Source organism: Beta vulgaris, chromosome 8 (assembly GCF_026745355.1).
Source record: "Beta vulgaris subsp. vulgaris cultivar EL10 chromosome 8, EL10.2, whole genome shotgun sequence".
NCBI lineage: Eukaryota > Viridiplantae > Streptophyta > Magnoliopsida > Caryophyllales > Amaranthaceae > Beta > Beta vulgaris.
Genome location: NC_079209.1, coordinates 25,250,453 through 25,260,381, shown reverse-complemented (window position 1 = coordinate 25,260,381; position 9,929 = coordinate 25,250,453). Strand labels below are relative to the sequence as shown.

At 34.9% G+C, this 9,929-nt stretch overlaps 1 long non-coding RNA gene across 2 annotated transcripts; it reads right to left on the bottom strand.

Annotated features, from left to right (window-relative positions):
* Positions 1–482: 482 nt before the first annotated feature.
* On the bottom strand, positions 483–8,491 carry LOC104883804 (uncharacterized). Of its 2 annotated transcripts, XR_788620.4 has the most exons (6): positions 7,426–8,491; positions 5,668–5,844; positions 3,563–3,827; positions 2,415–2,573; positions 968–1,051; positions 483–838 (listed from the first exon to the last, which is right to left on the bottom strand). It is a non-coding gene; the product is annotated as an uncharacterized LOC104883804 (long non-coding RNA). The 2 variants fall into 2 exon arrangements; XR_788619.4 differs by having other exon boundaries at positions 5,668–8,486.
* Positions 8,492–9,929: the final 1,438 nt, after the last annotated feature.

Below are 9,929 nucleotides of genomic sequence, written 5' to 3'. Positions count from 1 at the left end.
CTCAGTAACATACTACCCTACCAACGTAAATACTACAAAAAAGGACAAAGATAACTGTTAAATAAGGCTTTACATAACAGTTTTGATGTGTTATCCAAGTCAATGTAATGTAAAGTAAACATAACACCTGACGAAAGTGTTATGTTTGCCAGAGAAAGCATAACAGTTATTTAAAATACATGTTATGCCATTAGATAACACATTTTATAAATAAGTGTTATGTTTGCTATTTATATATAACACTTAATTATCTTGAATAACTGTTATATTTTCCTATAATATATATAACATATATTACCTATAACTGTTATCTATGATATTTTTTTAAAAATAATGAAATTATCATTTCATGCATATATTATTGGCAGTAGGCAGCATGTAGACATTGACAGTACAATACCTGTATCTGTTGTATAATTAATACTCAACCCATAAGAGCATAACCAATATGTTGTATAATTAATACTCAACCCATAAGAGCATAACCAATAAATTGAATTGATATTCCAAACTTCCAAAATTCTTTACATTGCAAAATAATTCAACTAATATTCATAAATCTAAACTTCTAAAAAAACTACTATATATACATATCAATATTGATCTATATCATAAACAAGATCAAATCTATCCTATAACCACATCCACATGATATTAATATCCAAATCAAAAAATATAATGTATGTCCAAAAGTGGATTAAGGTTAAAAAAATTAGGCGGAAAGTTAGAACTCATTCATCATTTGTGCTTCGTGTTGATCTCCGACATATGTAATCCACAACTCCCTGAGTTCATTAATTTTCTCCTGAGAATAGGTTGGACCAGTGCCTTGATAGTACTAGAATAAAGGTAATTACAAAATAAGTATTCATATAGAAAAACTTGAAAGTATTTAAATTAAACTTTATAATTAATCATGCACAAATTAAAAGGAAACAAATAAGAAGATGAATTCTCACGTTCATACCTATTACCATCATCATCATACTCGATATACGAGGTTGCATTCTCTTGAGGTACCATGTCACGCTTTCTCCCCTTTGCCATTAACCTGAAATGATGACAAAATTAGATATCATAATAATGTAGATATTTAACTTTAAAGTCCTTCGATCAAAGTTCTAATTAAATATTTAACTTGAAAGTGCACTAGGATCAAAGGAGGAAGTCCATGAATCAATGTTAGAAGAACCAACAAAAAGTATCGGTACACCCGAGCATACATCAACTAAGGAACCACTATAGCTACTTGATGATAAGTTATGTATGAAATTTGATCAACTCATACAACATTAGTGATGATTCTCCATTCTTAAAGGCAATGTCAAGATTCCAGTTTTTGAAATTGTTGGTAAGGAAGGCAACATCAATGTTGTTTGTATGTAGATCATGTTTCTCCAATGCGCCAACTTGAACAGAGGCAAATCTAAGTTATCAAAGACCATCTGCATTTTGACTCACCCAAAATTAATCAATGGTCGAATGTAATCAAACGACTCCCGAATAGCTTTGTGATATGGTGGAAATATGAACCTACTATTCAAAAATTACATTGCTATGTTGGAAATAAAACTAATCATATAACTCACTGATCCAATATCACATTCAATCAAACTGATAACACAGTTTGATATTAATCCCAGAAGCAAACAAAACATTAAATCGTTAAACATGTAATTGTAAGACAATAAGTCAAAAACCAGGTGTGGCAGCTTGGTAGGGGAGAGAGTGGGGATGGTAGTGGTAAGGGAGAGAGTGGGGACGGTAGTGCGTGGCAGGGGAGGGGGGGGGGAGCGGGGGAGGAGGAAGGTGAGAAATAGAGAAACAGTAGTTAAGCGTAAAAATGCAAAAAGAAAAAGGAAAATGAGGGGTTAATTTTTTTTTTAACAGGCTTGGCAGCTAACCTGTGCACCTAGACCACGTGTGTAAAGTAGCCCCAAAAGTTGAAAACGAAAGTTGAGATTGTTTTTATCAGGACGCCCAAAGTTAGGACTGTTTTTATCAGGACGCCCAAAGTTGGGACCGATTAAATCAATTCTTCCTAATGATAATTGGTTAATTTCATTGTTGTTTCTCCAGTAATCTAAGTGTCATTAGAGTTCCAACTTCCAAAAACATCCGGTAAACACCTAAAAAGGACCAATCATTTTTAGAACAGCCCAAGGGCAAAGATATATAAACCAAACAAAAAATTATCAAAGAATATAAAAAGAACTAAGATTTATTGCAGAAATCCAAATCCTATATAGTTCTATTATAAGATAAACAAAACAAGAGCAAAGATGTCGAGTTCAAATAATTTAAGATCCTCAACCTTCAAGAAATAAAGCAGGTCGAAACAGAGATTGAAGGAGAGATCTCAGATACCAGCAGTGAGCAAACCATGCCCATCATAATACTGTAGCAAGGCCTACCTTTTTGGGTTCTATTTTGTTTCCTGGAAAAGCATTGCGCGATACATCCACTAGTGCTTTGAAACTATAAGGCTCGTGCATCGCAAGTTCAGACAATACCTTTCTGTTTAACTGAATATTCTCCTTTATCAGCCCACACATGAAGTTACCATAATTTACCTGAGACCAAAATATACATGCAGATTGTTTATAAGATAACTTGGACTAAATTTTCTTTAAAATTCATTCTCACACTTAAGTCAACACCCCAAAGCTGATACAACAATATTATCTTAATGGTCCATAGATAATCCTGGTTAAACATACAATAAAAGAAAGGTGGTTTCTGATACATCCTTTTTCCAGATTATCTGCTACTTCAATGAATTAAAAAACCTAGAGGAATAAAAAAACCTAGAGAATTACGTCGAGGAATATGTCAGGGGTCAGATAGCAGCAGGTATTAGCAGAGAATGTCAAGAGGGGTGAGAGAAAAATCTCTAAGTAGGGCTATAAATACAAAGTTAAAATCTTTCCTTCTCCAAATTATATTTGTTTCCTATTCTCTGACTAACCTCTGTTAAGCAGTGAATTTCATTTCCACCAGTATATAACAGGATTTTAACTAAAACATGTTATGGGGGAGAAGGCACAACATATTGAACAGCTAGAATACAAACACAGAACTGAAAGATCTAGCAAACAGCTATAACACAATGTTTAGCATAATCATGCAGCAAGCAATACAAATATATCAGAACCTAATTATCGTCTTTCTCTACAGAGAACAAAATCTGTGAAGTTATTATTTAATGAGAGCAGTGATTCAAACAAAAAGAATTTCTCACTTATCCTACTATGTTATTAATTTAAGTGCCCAACAAACTATACAACTCTCAAACAAGATCAAAACCCAGACCATTTAAATTTCTAACCTCAACCTGCCACATTTTTAAGTTGAAACTCAACAATCAACATATGTTCGATAAAGGAACATTATCCGCAAAAGAATGTCACTTTCCCACTTAAGCTATTGATTCCGGAGCCAAACAATATTATCATTTCCCCAACCCTTTATATAATGTAACTCTAAAAGAACTCTCATGATTTATATTTTTATGAAGATTCAAATTGATCAAAACAAAATAAAAGATAGAAGGGATTATTACACCATGTTGACGGGTACCGGCACTGATGCGTTCAATCCGAAGAGAGCGCACATCACGCTTCTTGGTTCAGCGATCTCTATAAGAGTACCGAAGTGCCTTCTCCACTCTCTCTGTTGCTATCCTTGTACAATTTTTTGCTCTACCTTGAAAACCCTTAGCAAGTTTAAATATCTTCTTCTTGTTCATTTTCGTCTCTCTCTAGCAGCAGTGGTGATGATAATTAGATTATTAGTCCCAGAGGATGATACGTGAGTAGAACTTGGCACTATTTGCAAAACAAGCAGCTTGTCACAATTGTGATTATTGCCAAGGAGAAAGAACCACAGCAACAGCATGATACAGAAGCAACACCCAAAAAAAAAAGTTCAAAGTAGAAAAGAAGTCACAGAAGAAAAAAAAAAGAAGCATCAGATGCTAAAAACAGAAAGTTATATCAGCAGAAATTCAACACTGGTGATAGAAAACAAAGTCTACACTCTACACAAGAGCAGTAGCACTAGCATTGGCAAAACAGAAGCAACAACAGCAACAGATATCAACAGCTTTAGACAATCACAATGTGAAAGGACACAAAACATAAAAATGTCTATGGTACTGCACTAGTTGTTTCCACACAACAATATTCCAATACCCAACTGATTTGTTTTTTCCTCAAATTTGGCAAGTAAAAAAATTAAAGATGGGTTGAACTATTGATTTGTTCCTAAATCAATACTTATTTACCGTCATTAAAATTTAAAACTTTTCAACACAAACTTAAAAATATATATTGTAAAATACTTTCTCCGTTTCAAAATAAGTGCAACATTTCCCATTTTAGGAAATGTCATAATAAGTGCAACATAGCTTAAATTGGAAAGATTTTTTCTTTTTATTTACAGAATTGCCATTACTTAATTCTCCAACAACATAATCAACTTATCATTTACCAACTTAAATAGAACTAATTAATCAACTAATTAATCAACCCACCCAAATGACCCAACCCCTCACTCATCTCAGCCACCCACCACCCTCTCTCTCTCTCCTCAACTTAACCCATCACCTCTCTCTCTCCTTAACCCACTCCCACTCTTGTCAACTCAACCCACTAAATCAACACCACCAGCACCAACGCCACCACCAAACCAACACCACCCAACCGACACCACCACCCTACCGGTATTGCCTTCTATTTTCTAGAATTTTCAACTATCCTCTTCTCTTTCTCTTTCCTCTCCTTCTTTTCCTCCAACTCCTCTCCTTCCCTCACCTTTCCCCAAATTTGACGTTTGATTTCAACACTTCGACGGTAGTGTTAGATCTGGTGGTTTTTTGTTGTTGTGATATGTTGCTACGATGGTGGTGGTGGGTAGAGAGAGAAAATGACGATGGTGGTGGTTGTTGAGGTTGAAATGGCGATTTTGGGGGTGGTTTCGAAGGGGATGTTGGTGGTTTTGGTGGTTTCGAAGGGGATGATGGTGATTTCGAGGGTGGTTTCGAAAAGGATGTTGGTGGTTTTGGGGGGTGGTTTCGAAGGAGATGGTGGTGATTTGGGGGGTGGTTTCGAAGGGGAGTTGTTGGTTTCGGGAGTGGGGGAGGAAAAATGGGTGTTTTCCGGTGGGCAGAGGTGGCAGAGAGGGAAAGAAATCATCTGCTGGTGGTGGTGGCGGCGGCGGCAGAAGCGGCGGTGGCGGTGGCGATGGTCAGTGGTGGTGTTGTTGTGGTGTATGGCAAATGAAAGGGGTTGGTATATAAAATTACTGGATAATTAGGGTAGATATTTTATTCAATTAAGTGGCCTAAACTCTTTGTTATTGTGGTCCCCAACTTTCTCTCTCTAGGAACATTGGTCTGTGTGCCACTTCTCTATGTTGCACTTATTTTGAAACGGAGGTAGTAAGAAATTGAAAGAGATATAGTATCAGTATGGGAAAGACGAGAAGATGAAAAGTCAGCTAAATCAATCAATAAGTTAGATTAATACCATAATTAAAGCAATTCAATTCTCAATATTGGGGCCTAAATTATGAAGGTCAACCAAATTAAGCGCATTAATTATTGAAGTAGAGAGATGTATGTAAAAAAAAATCAAAACTAAGGGATTAGAAAACAAAACAACTCACTTGGGTTAGATAGCTTCCGACGGGGCAACAGCAACGGAGGGCCTGGGTTCGACGGGGGCGACGACAATGGCCGGGTTCGGCGGGGCAGCGATGGCTTAGGGTTTCTCACTTTTTCTCCTTCCTTCGTTTTTTTCTCTCTTCGTTTTTTCTTTGGTTTGCTTTTACCGTCAATTACTTCTTCCAAAGTAATGGGGGACATGGGAACAACAACTTAGAAGTTAAAAAGGGCGGTTTAGATAAAAAATTCAACGATACATAGTAAGTGCTCCTAATTTCTAGCTATGACAGTTTATTTTTTTTAATTTAATTATTTTGACAGATTTATTATTATTAATAATAAGCAAAGATAACAATTTTTATTATTCTCATAAAAAAAATTATAGCATTACAAAATAATTTCATAGCAAAGATAACACACACTAAGATAAGTGTTAAGTGATATATTATCAATACAACCTAAGGTAACAGTTCTACGATTAAAACGTTAAATTTAGACTTTACATAACGGTTGCTTAAATAAGAGTTAATTTAGGGGTGTTATGTTTGCCCTTTTTTGTAGTAGTATTCATTTTATTTGCAAATAGGGAGAAGAGAATATAGTAAAACATATTTCAAATCCATAATGAAATAATAGCAAAGTAAACAATTATAAGTAGCATCTTGATGCTTCATAAGTTTCCATTATCTTTTCATCTTTTAAAATGGCAACTGACGAGTATAGACTTGCGGGACGTCTCCCACCTTGCGATGATCCTCAGGGAGCACTCTCCTTGTTGGATACACCACTCACACAAAAATAGAGTAGGGAGATAACTTGTGGTACCCCTCAAGGAGCGCTCTTCCTTGTTAGGTCTGCGACGAGTGCGAAGGTATGTGCACGACTATAAAGTAGATAATAAGCGTAACATTATACTGGTAGAACCTCTTTTCACTTTCATTTATCATGTTTCGTTTATTTAGCATTCATCGACATAAGCCTTAGATCTTTTGTGAATTATACTTGAGCATCAATAACTCATAAGTTCATAACATATGTGTACATATATGAAAAACTCATACATAAACAATATAAGTGTCACACAATCCATAATGAAGATCACGTCACAAAAACCTTCAAAAATGATTTCGCAAACACATTTGTAGGGGATCGCGGGTGTTAGCAATAGATGTTACCTCGATTCCTATTTAATAACCTTGAAAGCTGAAGGAGGCTATAATATCCTTTCCTTTTAATCTAACCATGAAATGACGCAACAAAAATATAAATATTCGATTTATTTTAACAAATGACCTTTAGTTATTAGTATTACTTTTATTATTGAATATCGTTGTTGGAATTATTCTTTATTTACGTTTTTATAACTAACTTTACTTATGTTACTTGATTAATAGGATTATAATTATCATTTGTTTATAATACTAGGTACCTTATTCAATTTAATAAGTAAATTAGCTTCAATAAGTTGTAAAAACACTTTCAATGATCGTAACCAAGCTAATCATTAAATTTCTATTATTTATTTACGATTTTTAGATTACAAGAGTAAATTTACAATTACTATTACCGAACATGATTAATCGAAATTCTTTTATTAAAACTTAGCCAACAAAGTAGAAGTATGAATTGATGTAGCTAAAGTACTTACTAAACAAATTCAGATTTGAGCCCATTTAGAGGCATGTTTAGTTTGGGTATTCGGGCCTACGATGTTATTAACCCAAATAACAACTTAAAACATAAAAAGGCATTGGACATACCTCCTGCTCACTGAGCATGGGGAGGAAGAAAGGAAGGCTGGGCACGGCGTGGTGGAGCTCCAGCAGCAGTGTCGAGAGGCGCGGGTGCGGCAGTGGTGAATACGGCAAAGGGCACGAGAGTGATGGGGGTGGCTCGACGACGCAACGAGGAGGGAGAAGAAAACAAAGACAGACAGAGAGAGAGAGAAAGGGTGGACGAGAGGAGAGAAACGAGGCGAGTATAGGCGACGACGTGGGGTGGTACGTGTGGTGGCAGAAGTACGGCGATGCCGTAGTCGGTCGAAGGGTGGTGGGCTGGTGGTTTGGTTCGAAACAGGGAGAGTGGTGTGTATTGCGGAAATAGGTAAGCTTAAGGGGGTGTTGTGGGTGGCGGTTTCCGGCGAATATGGTGGAATTCTTATGATGGTGATTTGAGGGAGGCAATCATGGTTATTTATAGGCATATTTGAGTACTAATTTTTCTGAATTGTGTGGATGAAATTGGTAGAAAAATTGAAAATTTAGGAGAGTTTGGTTTGGATTGGAGTTTTTAAATGAAGATGAGTTTTTGTGTGTATAAAAATTATGTCTTGATTTAAAACTCCATTGTTGAGTTATTATGTGAAGAAAAATGAAGATGACCGATGGGGAATAAAATTAGAGTAGACATTTGGTTTTTTTTTTTTTTTTTTTATTATTATTCTTTCTTTTTTCTCCTTTTTTTTTCCTTTTTTATTCTTTATACTATCAAGTTGAGCCGATATTTGATTAGACGTACTTTGTAAAGCTTTAGTAATGAATTTGTTTATTATTTCTCTTATTACTTTTACTAATGTAATTATTTGATTTCACCTTCACTTGTTACTATTGCAACTCTTGTAATACATAACTATATACAACATATATTTATTTAAAGAACTGTATATCTTTTATCATTATTTGGATATAGAGTAACAAAATTTCAGTCATAACTTATAATTCAAGGAAAAATTTAACCATTAATTATTATTAGCAAGTTTAAATTTTAGGGATATTACACTATCTCTAGAACTAATTTTCTTTGTTAAAACTAACGTAACTCTATTCAGAACCATTTTCCGAGTATTCAAAAGATTAAATCTGGATGCAAAACCACAAAATTACAAACTGATGTGTTCCTTGCCCACCATATGTTATATACTAGGTCACTGAAAATTGCTCCAGTTACTCTTTTTCTCATAATGGATTCCTGCTATTACCTAGAAACAACATCAGTCTTTGAAAAAGATCTTCAGATGAGCTCCTCTTCAACCATTGCTTCACTTTGCTAAGCACAACCTTAGCATATTGAAAAAGATCTTCTAAAAAAACAAGTGTTCATGAGATTCAATTCCATCAGCACATAACTGCCGTTGAGCATTGTCAGTTACTCCCAGCTACACTAATTTATCTATTATCCGCAGCCTTTGATGCATCACCAGCCAGCTAATTACCATGTTCTTAGGAATATATAGTCTATTCCAAACAAACTTATCCCAGTAAACCTTCATAGAGTCACCAACCATCTTCATATAATTTGTTTAATACTATACCGAGGAATCACAACAAGCTCTTGCTGGCTGAAATAAGCTTTTAATTCTTCTTTCACTTTGCATACTTATTTCAAGTACCTACAACTATCACTTGGTGGCACATAACTCCACCAATTATCTCTTTTAATGTACCACTTCATTGACCCATTTGATCCATAGGCTATCTTGCTTAACATTTATAGCCCAAACATACTTTGCTAAAGCAGCCCTATTAGGAACCAAAATCCTTCTTATACCCAAGCCACCTTCTTGTTTAAAAAAACATCTCCTTTGTCATACCACTAGGGGAAAAAAAAGGAAGGGCTGCGCTTTTTCTTAAAGCGCAGCCCTTCCTACCAAAAAAAAAAAAAATTTCTGACATTTTTTTACTCATAATCTCACATTTTCTGAAATTAAACAGAAGAGACGAGAAACGAAACGAAAATACTGAACCCAAAACAAAAAAAAAAGAATGAAACGAAAATGAAAAAAAGGAACAAAAACTAATATACAGAAGAGAAGAAATTATAGATCTGAAAATACAAGAACATTAATCAAAACAAAGATGAAACATTAATCAAAACAAAGAGAAGTATACAAGAACATTAATCAAAACAAAGAGAAGTATACAAGAACATTAATCAAAATAAACAAAAAGAAGTATACAAGAACATTATAGATCTGAAAATACAAGAACTACCTCCAAACATTAACCTAATAATGTTTAAATACATAAAACAAAACCCTAATACATAATTTAAGGGGAAAAAAAATCGGAAAAACTTAAAATGCCTATTTGGAGGCTTAAACGAACTCGGATGGCTTAAAAAGCCTAAACGTCACGACGTAGCGATGAGTTTGACTCGTTGGCCCGTTCCGCTTCCGAAAAGGTATCACAATAGGCAATCGGACTCCGTCGGCATGTTTAGTGCAAATCATTTCAGGGTTTTTGTCGCAATTCATTTCAGGAGTTTT